This window comes from Dipodomys spectabilis, unplaced genomic scaffold (assembly GCF_019054845.1).
Source record: "Dipodomys spectabilis isolate Male_0828 unplaced genomic scaffold, ASM1905484v1 ptg000567l, whole genome shotgun sequence".
Lineage (NCBI taxonomy): Eukaryota > Metazoa > Chordata > Mammalia > Rodentia > Heteromyidae > Dipodomys > Dipodomys spectabilis.
This window is the reverse complement of record NW_024871244.1, coordinates 2,195,236-2,207,657: the sequence shown is the minus strand read 5'-3', so window position 1 is coordinate 2,207,657 and position 12,422 is coordinate 2,195,236.

Here is a 12,422-nt window from a genome sequence, read left to right as displayed (position 1 = left end):
AAAATTTTAGTACTTTTTAAAAAAGAAACTGGAACTGTGGGACAGAAGAAATTTGGCTGTCTTTGGACCTGTAAACTCAGCTCTGTGCATGATAACCCAATGTCACCAACACAATCTGTGTTGAAGACAAAATGTGACAGAAAACAATCACCATGGGCAACATTTGCTATGCTATCATTTCTTGGACAATATGAATATTGAATTGAGAGTGTAAGAGAATGGAGAGATTTTACCCACCTTTTTGTTATTGCTGAAAGACTTTTAGAAACTTTGACTCATTTCCTTCCTCACTGTGTGTGTCTTTGGGCCATGCACTTACTGTCTTTAATTACAATTTTTCCCAACACTACAATGGTAATAACATTAGCATTATAGCAAATGTTATCTTAAGAATTAAGAGAATAAAACTTGTGAAACACTTAACATAAACCTATGAATGAGCTTTGAGTTTAGCCAGCATTCTTTTTTAAATACTAAATAGAATGTGATAAGTAGTACAGAAACATTACATGTAGTGCGAACAACCATAAGTAATATCTATTGACGATGCTCTGCTTCCAAGGAAGCCAGGTGGATAACTTCTCATGCTGTAAATCAAACTGGTTATCTTATGTCGTGATAGTGTAAAAATATCAGAGACAGAACGATGAAGGAAGGTTGTAGACTGAGGTGAAATCCATATGAAAATGTGCAAAACTGATAAAACATAAAAGTATCTGAGCAGCATGTTGTGTTTTACATCATTTAAGTTACATCGCAAAGATAAGGAAGACCTAGAAGAATGAATTGTCTTTTTGATATTCTATCATAGGTCCTTAGAAGGATGAACACTTTCCTCATTCTTGTAGAGGCATCATCAGATGAAGGGAACTATATATTTTGTTTGCTTCCTTACATTCATTCTTCAGTTTGAAATCGGAACTACATGAGACTGAAAGAAACCAAGTGAAATTAGTCATGCAGGCTTTGGAAAGAACAAAGTAAAATAAATAAAATATATATAGCCTTGTAAAAGGTCTAACTAAATTGAGTTATATAGTCTCAAGCGTTAACAGAAAATGATTTAAGCAATATCATGTTATTAAAAAATTAAAAATGTTAGGAGCTGCTTAATTTTTTTCCTTTCTACTACCTTGAATTAATTATTGATTTTCTATAGAGAGATTAAAGATGAGATTAACAAGAAACTTGATTAAAAATGGGCAAAAGTTCTGAATAAACATGTTTTCCAAAAAGCCATGAAAATCGCCTGTGGATTTACAAATTTGTATGCTGGCTTAATGCTTTGTGAGCAGAAGTCATTAGAGAAATGCAATTCAAAATTACTATGATACTACTTCTTAACTGTCATAACTCAACAAAAATATCCCAGGAACCAGGTGTGGTGGTAAAGGCTCATAATTCCAAATGATTGGAGGTTGGAGTAAAAGGATTTGAGTCTAAGGCCAGTGTTGGGTACTGCACACAATAAAAACCTGTCCTTTAAACAAACTCAAAAGCTAATAATGTTGGCTGGCGACACTGTGGAGAAAAGGAAATTTTCTCCACTCTTGGTCAAAATACAGGTTAGTGTTCTCATTGTAGAAAGTAGTATGCAGTTTTCTAAAGACATTCAAAGTTGAAATATCATCTGACCCACCAATCATGTGATCATTTCTCTCTGGGTAACTCATAATTATATCTGTAGTTCATTGTTATTCACATTATTCACAACAACAGCCAAGATATAAATCGAAGTCCAGTGTTCACCTACAAACTAATAAAGAAACTGTGGTACATGCACAAATATCTTTCTTTTTCTGTTGATCCCAAAGTAATTTGTTATTGTTTTCTTGCTTCCATGTGATTAACCTCTAAATTAGAAATCCAGATATATAATTTAATTTAACCAATACTATTTATTGAGTATAAGGAACTTCTACTCTCTGCATTATTCACACTAAGATCACCAAATATGATGACTCTGAAATAATTAGTCTCTTTTTGACCTATATTAATATTCTTTACAATGTGAGTGAAATGTTTAAAAAGTAGTATTTGTTTTAGCTTAATTGCTCTGAAGAGGCAATAAATGATATTATCAATGCTTAAAAATGATTTGATTTAAAATTTAGAATTCAGGAAATGGTTTTGACTAACTGGAGCCTTCACTACAACCTCATGAGACAATTTATATTGATGAAGCAAAAATCTGACGTTAGACATTTATGAATAAAAAATCATCATTCTGAATATGTAGAGCTACAAATAAAACATAGAAAATTTAGCTTGTAAATACCTGAATATGCTAGTACATTTAATTGCACGGTAAGTACTTGTTCTGAAAGCAGATAAAATTGCACTTATTTTGAAATGTAAACCTAAGTATTTATTTGAATAAAAGACAATGTTTAAAATATCACTCATTCAAGAAACAAGATGTACAGTTAGTTGTTTTTCATGCGAATTATGTTCTCTAAACTTACTACAAATACTGGATTAATAAACCTAATTCATTGCATTGTAGGGAAGTAGCAATTCCGTTTCTTAAAACTCATGACAATAACTTTTTCTCAAACAATTGCTAAGTAACTGTTTTATATTTTTTGTCATGGAATCTTATTCGAAAAATTTTTATTCACCAAGTTAAATAATTGGCAAACAATATAAATTACGCATGGACAAAGTTTATTTAACACGAGTTTTTTTTTTCAGAAGACAGATCATAGCTCTCTTAATGAACACTAGAAGGCAGTGTGCTCTTTATTAATTTTTAGTTATTTTGTTAATAGATATTAATTGTCAGAAGTGACAATTCCATAATATATTTAATGTATTTGATTATACTCCCTCTATTTCCTTCTCATTATTCCTTCCTCCAAAGATCTTCTGTTTTTCACATAAATTACGTCTTTATATATGCGCATATAAACTAATTTGGAACATTTAAGCTAAACTGCAAGTTAATTCAAGATGTACAGTGAAGTACTAGAATGAATAAAAACCGGAATATTTTTGTTAACTTTTGAATTGAGCTATCATTATTATTATGGTTAGGGTTAGGATTCCAGACAGAATTAGAATTAAGATTAGAGAAATAGAAAATTTAGGTTCATCACAGGATGACCCATTGCAACAATAATACTCACAAGACACTATGTTGAAAATGAAGTTTACACCATGGGGAGGGAGGGGTATGAGAAGTGAGGAGGGACGGGATAGTGGGAGAACAAGAAATAAGTGGGTAACAATGCTCAACAAGAAACGTACTCCTTACCTTACACATATAACTAATCCCTTTTTAAAGCATCTTTTCAACAAAATAAAAATTTTAAAAAATAATGAAAAACAAAACCTGACAGGAAATAGAAAAACACTTAAAAATTTATGTTCAAAATGCAAGTAAAATTTAGACTTAGCACTAAGCAAGAGTTAGGATATATATGAAAAAGTTTCTTGCTATTAACATGATGATTTGGTTATACGTAGGTTTAGGATTAGGCAAGGTGTGCCAGTTAGAGCGGGGTTAGGATGAAAAAAACATGTAAGACATTGTGTAAAACTGCCACATATTTTAAGAAGAATGAATGGCAAGAATGAATGAAAACCAGTCTCTGTTACTTTAAACATTCAGATATAATTTGTTTTAAAGTGTGAGATACTTTTTTGTTCTGGTTAGGATTAGGGAAGGATAAGCTTTAAGGTAAATTTTAGTTTTCCAATAAGAAGTAGAAGCCAAAAAAAATGTGCGATTGAATAGAATCTAGACAATTTTCCTTACATTAACCATTTGGTGTTAAATCAGAATGTGATTTGGATTAGGTTTCTGGTTAACCGGAGTTGAGAATAGAGCAAAGAAATTGGTTAAACTAGTGGCTCATGCCTATTATCCTAGCTACTCAGGAAGCTGTTTTCTGAGGATCGCAGTTCAAAGGTAGCCCAGGTAGGAAAGTCCATGAGACTTTTATCTCAAATTAACCACCATGAAACACAAAAGCGGTACTGTGGCTCAAATGGTAAAACGCACACCTTGAGCTAAAGAACTCAGGGATCATGCTCTGGCCCAGAGTGCAAGCCCCACGACCGACAAAAAGAAAAAAAAAAAAAGAAATGTTAAATATTAAGTAAAGCTGAAACTTTTTTTTAGGAATTCAGGAAAAGCTGGGATAATGGAAGTAAAATGTATTTCATAGAATCAGGATTTGAGATCAATGGGTATAATGATTCCTGTTATGGAACAAAATACTTTCAGAGTTAAGAGTGAAAAATCTGTAGGGTTTACAGAAATCCTGCAATTTATTTCAAGAATTACCAGTGGAATTTCAGTTAGGATTGCACAAAATGAGCATTTTTCATAAATTTTAGAATTGGGATACGATTAGTGTCAACGTTATGGTTAGGATTCCAGGCATGGTTAGGCTTAGAGTGAAGGAAGAAAAAGAATGAGGGTCAAAATGAAGGTAAATTTTAATATAAGCCTGGTAAGAATTAGAATGAATGTAAACTAGAATATTGCTATTAATATTAGAATCTACTTACAATTAGGCTGATGGTTATTCTCAATGTTCCAGTTAAGAAAGATTAAGTTTAAGGTTAGAAAATGACTAAGATATTGGAAAAATTGAAACCTATGTTTGGAAGGGTTTGTGAAAACTAGTGTACTTGTGTTAGTGTTAGTATTATCATATAATTCAGATTAAGATTAGGGTCAATATTTTCTTCTGATTGTATTTACTGTTATAAATAAGAAAGCTTTTAGTATAAAATTGTGTTCAGTAACAAGTAGAAGCAAATATATGAGGCTGAGTATTAACTATAACATTATTATTATATTTATTTCTCTGTGATCATTTTTGTAGTGGTTAATGAGAGTTTTCCAGCCAGGTTTACGTTGAGAGTTAGCGTTAAGTAATGGAATAGATGGTAAGTAAATCTGAAACTGTTTTCAGATACAGTGGTTCAGGAAAAGGTAGAATCAATGGAAACTACAGTATTTTTCCTGGTAAGAGAATGTGAGGACAAGTAATATAATGGCTCATGTTAGGGAACAAAATAATTTTTGAGGTAGAGTCAGAAAATCTGTGGGAATTAGGGCAAACTGAAACTCATTTCCAGAGTGAAAACTGAAGTATTCATTAGAATGATTAAAAACTAGAGTATTTTTCTTAAACATTAGAATTGGATTATCATTAGGATGAAAGTTAGGATTTAGTTCCAGCTAGGTTTAGTGTAAACATTAGGGGAATGGAAAATTTAGGGTCAAACAAAGTAAATCTTCGAATAACATGTAGAGTTATAATTGGGATGAATGTGAAATAGAAAACTGCTAATAATATTAAGATTAGAGTATGTTTAGGGTGAGGGTTAAGGTTAGGGTTACAATAAATACAAGATAATGAGTGAAATGACAAACTATCTTTAGAAAGATAAGTTGAATTGAAGTTAGGATGAATAAAAACTAATGTATTTGTGTGGCTTTTAGACTCCAAAGGCCATTAGTTCTAGGTTTAGGTTTACTTTCCTAATTCAGTTTAGGATTAGGGTTAGGGAATGGTAAGCTTTAAGGTAAAACTGAGTTTCTACTAACACTTTCAAGTAAAGTAAGTACGAAATTTAACAGAAACTACAGAGTTTCCCTAATTTTCCTATTCAGGTTCAATAGGGTTAAATTTAGAGTTAGGTTTCTAGTAAGGTTTAGATATATAGTTAGGGTTTGGAAGTAGAGTAGATTTTATGTAAACTCGCAGCTTCCTTTTTGGATATACAGGAGTTCAGTAAAAGTTAAGATCAATGGAAACTATGGTATTTTTCATGATATGAGGATTTGAGGTTAATGATTCCTAATATGGAACAAGATATATTTCAGAGTCCAAGTTAGGGAATCTGTAGGATTTGGATCAAATTGCTAATTATTTCAAATACAATGGGTATCTGTAAGGATGCATCTAAACTCGAGTAATTTCCATTAATTTTAGGATTGGGTTACTATTATCATCAAGGTTACTCTTATGGTTCTGACCAGGATTAGAGTTAAGATTAGGGAAATGAGCCGGGCGCTGGTGGCTCACGCCTGTAATCCTAGCTACTCAGGAGGCTGAGATCTGAGGATCGCGGTTCAAAGCCAGCCAGGGCAGGAGAGACCGTGAGACTCCTATCTCCAAAAAACTACCAGAAAACCGGAAGTGGCGCTGTAGCTCAAGTGTTAGAGCGCTCGCCTTGAGCTGAAGAGCTGAGAGACAGTGCCCAGGCCCAGAGTTCAAGCCCCACGGCCGACCAAAAAAAGAAAAAAAAAAAAGATTAGGGAAATGGAAGGTTGAGAACTTGAGTGACTTACTTCACTTTTGTATATATACGCACTATTCTAAGGCTTTAACTCAAGGCTTGGGTTCTGTTCCTGAGCTTTACGCTGTAGGGTACAAGCTACGAATCCACTTCCAGCTTTCTTTGGCAGTGAATTGGAATCACACAGACTTTCCTATCCAAGCTGATACTGAACTGAGATCCCCAGATCTCTGCCTTCTGATTAAAGTTAGAATTAAAGGCATGAGCTACCAGTGCCCAGGAAAGTGTTTGATTTTATTGATTGTTTTTACTTATGTTCGAGATCAATATCTGAGAGCTTTGGTCCCGTGGTAGCCAATGTCACTTGAGCCATATCTCCTAAAATGATTATTTTAAATAGCTGGAAATCATTAAATTTTCTTCAGATGATAGGCATCATTACTGTTGTTCTAATACTCATCGTAACAAAAAAAGATTTATAGACACTAGAGATGATCTGAGCACATTCTCATGCTTTGCTAATAATTGCATAACATTTTAGGGACATGATTTTTAATCATTATTTTGAGTTATCATTAAATAAAGCAGTTAATGCGTACAGTATACTTTGATCAGTGCCAACCCTTTCAATATTTTCATCCATCCCTCCTCTATGAATATCTTCCTTCACCTTTCTTAATTTTGTAGGAAATTTACTGGATTCCTCTCTGCACGTCCTCCAATTCCTCTTGTTCATTCTACCTTTTCTCCCTTCACCACTCTTTTGACTACCTACTTCCTTATTATCCATCAACTCTACTCCTAGGCATTTACCTGAAAATTTACAAACCAGGATATAGTTAAAGTTTCAGCACAACCATGCTTACAGAATCAGCCCAGATACCCCTCAAGTGAGAAATGACTGAAGACAATGTAATACACACACACACACACACACACACACACACACACACACACACACACACACACACACACACACACACACACACTGGGAATTCTACTTACCCATCAGAAAGAATATTGAACCATTTGTATCTCTCATCTCTCATTTCTCTCATTTCTTCTGCCTGGTATCCCATTGTCGTCTTACTGTGCCTGTAATGCAGTAACTGACCCATGCAAATTGATGTAAAAGATTTTCAGGGTTATTGGCTAGCCATAGATTCCTGAATATGAGTTCTTTGCTCCTTCTCTTTGTCTATTCATGCCTTTGAGTAGTGATTGTGCAGTTTCATTTGTACCATTTGCTACACAGAAAAGAGATGAACTACTTGGACATATATTTACATACATGTATATACATACATACATGGATATATGCATTTTATGTTTTCAAGAATTTGGAGCTAACAAAATCACATGCATTTTCCTTCCTTTTCAATTCTTTCAAAGCCTAAATAACTTTGTCTCTTTTGAATACCTAATTTTAAAGAGAATGTCACCATCTCTGATGTCAGTGGCCTTGAAAATAGATGTTCAAATAAGACAAACTTATTTAGGCTTTTTGGTGGAAGAGAGGGGTTCTATCCAGGAATTCTCTGCTTGCTAGACAGGACTTTGCTTGTATAGCACCAAGCAACTCAACCACTGTTGCCATACTTTTAGTCCATATTATTTGCTTGAGGTCTTGAACTTTTTGCACAGGTGTGATTTTAGATTGACTGAGACTTTATTACCTATGCCTTCCAGATAAGTAGCTAGAATTTCAGATGTGAATCACGATGGCCAGCTCATTTGTTGAGATGGGAGATGGCTGTCTTGGCAATTATTTCTGTGGCCTGGCCTCAGACCATGATCATTGTCATTTCTTCTTCCCAATCAGTTGGGATTACAGAATTGGACTACTATACTTGGTGTACATGACACCTTCCTTTTTTTAAAGAGGTTTTTTTTATTGTAAAACTACTGTATAGAGAGATTATAGTTACTTGAGCAATGTAATGAGTGCATTTTCTATCAAGCATTGTTACCACCCCTCTGTTTGTCCCCTACGACCCTTCCCTCCCACCCCCACAACTTCAATCTGCCTCTCCCCTCTTCCCTGCTTCCCTGCTTAAATTGTAATCCTCTTTTCTCACAAGAGTCTCTTATTCATGTCATTGTTACAATGGTTTGGCTTGTATCCCTATTTAAACATTTTGTTTTTTCCCTTCTCCTCCCCAATCTAGAGAAATGTGTATACAAGATGCGGGGCACCGACATCAAATACAGTGAAAACAGGGGTTATACTGTGGGGGAGGAACATACAAAGAAACAAAAAAAAATCACATGGTTGATTATAAACCCTGTCCTGGGGTTCATTTCACTTCACATCATCTTATCTGGTCATATATACATAGCTTTTATCCTTGTCCCAGGCATACTCTAGTTATTGCAAATAAGGAAACCATAGGACCTATGTTTCTTTGGGTTGGATTACTTCATGTAATATAACTTTTTCCAAGACTCCACTTAGATCTCCTATGACCCAGCAATCCCACTTTGGGTCATTTACCAAATGATCACAAACAAAACCATACTAAGCTACCAGCACAACGATGTTTATTGCAACATTATTTAACATAGCTCATATATGGAACCAACCCAGGGGCCCCTCAGTAGAAGAGCTGATCAAGAAAATGTGGTATATATACACAATGGAATCCTATGCCTCATTAGAAAGAATGGCATAGCTCCATTTGTTATGAAATGGAAAGACTTGGAAAAATTATATTAAGTGAAATAAGCCAGGCCCAAAGAAACATACGTCCCATGGTTTCCCTTATTTGGAATAACTAGTACATGTCTGAGACAAGTAGAAAAGGTCATATAAGTTGATGTGAGGCGAAATGAACCCCAAGATAAGGCTTCAAACGTCTTTTTTTTTCTTTTGTTTGTTTCTAACATATTTATAAGAAGATTTTTTTTGTTGCTTTGTATGGCCTTCACCCATGGTATAACCCCTGTTTTCACTCTATTTGATGTTGGTATAATTTGTGAAGGGGAAGGGAAAACCAAATTGTTTAAATAGGGATATAGGTGGACCCATTGCAACAATGAGATGTTCAAGACATTATGTCAAAAAGAACTTTACTACTTTAGCTTGGGGTGGGGGGACACGGGGTGGGGGGAGATTGAAAGGGATGGGAAGGGGAAACAAAGGAGAAGGTAATTCTTGATAAGAAATTTACTCATTACATTGCCCATGTAATTGCAAACCTTCTGTACGGTATTTTCCTAATAAAAAAAAGAGAAAATGTGATATATATGTATATTTATGCATATATATGTTTATATATATGTATATATATGCACGTGTGTGTATATATATAATGGAATTCTATGCCTCTGTCAGAAAAATGACATAGCCCATTTGTAAGGAAATGGAAAGATGTGAAAAAACTTATATTAAGTGAAATATGCCAGGCCCAAATAAACATAGGTGCCTTGTTTCCTTTACTTGTAGTAACTAGTACATGGTACCATATGACCATATAAGATGATGTTAATTGAAATGAACCCCAAGATAGGGACACTACTGATTTTTTATTCCATGAGATTCTTATCTCTATATAATCCCCAAAATAAAGTTGGAAGGGGAGCTGCGGTTCATGTATAGAACACCACCCATTAGGGAAAAAGCTTAAGTGAGAAGGTAAGATCCGGAGTTTAAACCACAATATCAGCACTCAAAATAGTTGATTTCTTTTCCTTGAGGTTTTTATTAAATTGCTCAGAAAATAATCAACATTGAATTTATGTTTAACATTAATATTAAAATCTAGTTATATTTATTGATGTTATTCTTTGTTTTCCTAAATTTTACTTACACGTTAATATCCAGTAATGGAAAGAGGTGACTATTGTTTCACAAGTTTTTATAGCAGTTGAATATGTGGATGATAGATGCATATAAGGAATTTGGACTGAAAATAAATATGTGCAAGCTTTTACCTAAAGAAATTATAGTTGAAGAAGCTGTGGGCATGTGTGAAATAAACTAAAGAAACAGCAAGGAAAGATATGGTATGATTCTGGAAAACACACAATTTTGAAAGAAAAAAAAACAAGTAAAATATGTAGCTTTTATTAAAAACTTTGTAACACACACATTTTATTCCTTATTTCTACTGTAAAGCATTTCAGTAAAGTTTATTTTACAAAGTTAAACATGATTGACAATTAATATTAACAGGCTTCTGTGTCAGGTAAGCAATTATTCTAGCCAGTTGCCAGGGGTTCATGATTATAATCCTAGCTACTCAGAGGGCTGAGATCTCTAGATTCTAGTTCAAAGCCAAGTTGAAGAGGAAAGTTGGTGAGACATTTCTGTTCAATTAACCATGAGATAAGTGGAAGCCTCACTGTGGCTCAAAGTGCAAGCAATAGCCTTGAGAAATAAATTTCAAAGACAGAACCTAGGCCCAGAGATTTAGCTCTCTGAAATTATTCTTAAAATACTTGTTCTCAGGATTCCTTTAACTTGTCTAGAAGAATGTTTTAAACTTAGGGATTTTTTTATTTCATGTTATCATCATTGATTTTTAGGATGTGCAGAGAAAAATTATTTATAGTCAGAACTGGTTTGTATTGCTTTGTATTACACATTCCCTCTACAGCAGAGATCAGCTGGAAAGCAGATGGCCAGATCCTGGTGTTTGGCAATGAAGATACATATGTGTTCTTTGAGCAAAGAAACAAACTTATGAAATAGTAGCCTTTATATATAACACCTTAATAGTAACAATAAAATTAATTTTATTACTATTATCATTTTTTTGTCATTTGTGGTGTTTGAACTCTGGGTCTGGGCATTGTCCCTCAGCTCTTCAGCTGAAGTCTAGCATTCTACCACTTGAGCAACAGTGCCACTTCACATTTTCTGAACCTTTAATTGGAGATAAGGGTCTCACAGACTTTCCTCCCTGGACTGGCTTTGAACAGAGACTCTCAATTCTCAGACTCTTTAGTAGCTAGGATTACAGGTGTGAGCCACTGGCCCCCGGCAGGAAAATTATTTTGAAAAAGAAAAAAACCCACAATTGTGTCCTTAAAAAATTACAATCTAGAAAGGGTATCTGTAATGTTAGTTGTGTCAAGTCACCATAGGCAGCAATCATTTTTATTTTTTATTATTATTTTTATTTTTTTTCTTATTTTTTTATTTTTATTTTTTAAATTTAATTTTATTTTATTTGTGAACATACTGTACAGAGGGGTTACAATTACTTGGGCAGGATAATGCGTACATTTCTTACCAAGCATTGCAGCCTCCTCCTTTGGTTTACCCTTCACATCCCTTCCCAGCCTCCCCCCTTCCCCCCAATCCCAATCTTCTCCTTCCCCCTCCTTCCCCCCTCCCCCCCGCACCGACGTTGTAAAGCTCATTTTGGACATGTCAACTTGTACTTCTCATTGTTGCAACAGGTCCACCTGTATCCTTAAACAACTGGTTTTTCCCCATCTCCTCCACAAGTTATACTGACATCAAATATAGTGAAAGCAGGGGTTATACTGTGGGGGAGGGACATACAAAGCAACAAAGAGATAATTTTATAAATGTGTTAGAAACACATGCATGAAAGAAAAAAACATTAAAATACATATCAAAGGGTTCATTTCCCTGACGTCACATTATGTGACCTTTTCCGCTTGACTCATACATATACTAGATATTGCAAATAAGGGAAACCATGGGACCTATGATTCTTTGGGCCTGGCTTACTTCGCTTAATATAATTTTTTCCAAGTTTTTCCATTTCCTAACAAATGGGGCAATGTCATTTTTTCTGATGACGGCATAGAATTCCATTGTGTATATATACCACATTTTCTTGATCCATTCATCTACTGAGGGGCATCTGGGTTGGTTCCATATCTTAGCTATGGTAAATAAGCAGCAATCATTTTTAGACCTCATTATGTCCTGTCAAATGCCAGATGATATTTCATTAATTTATTTTACTTTTTCCTAACAAAGTTCATCATGAATGGCTACAGCAAAATTTTCTAGTGAGCATCAACAATTCTTCAACCTATTTATTTCAACAAACAACATTTTGCATTTGGTTGTTGTTGTTGTTGTTTAATTTTGCCAGCAGTGGGGCTTGAAATTAGGGCCTGGGCCCTCTCCCTGAGCTTCTTTGATCCAGACTAGCACTCTACCAATTGAGCAACAGTAC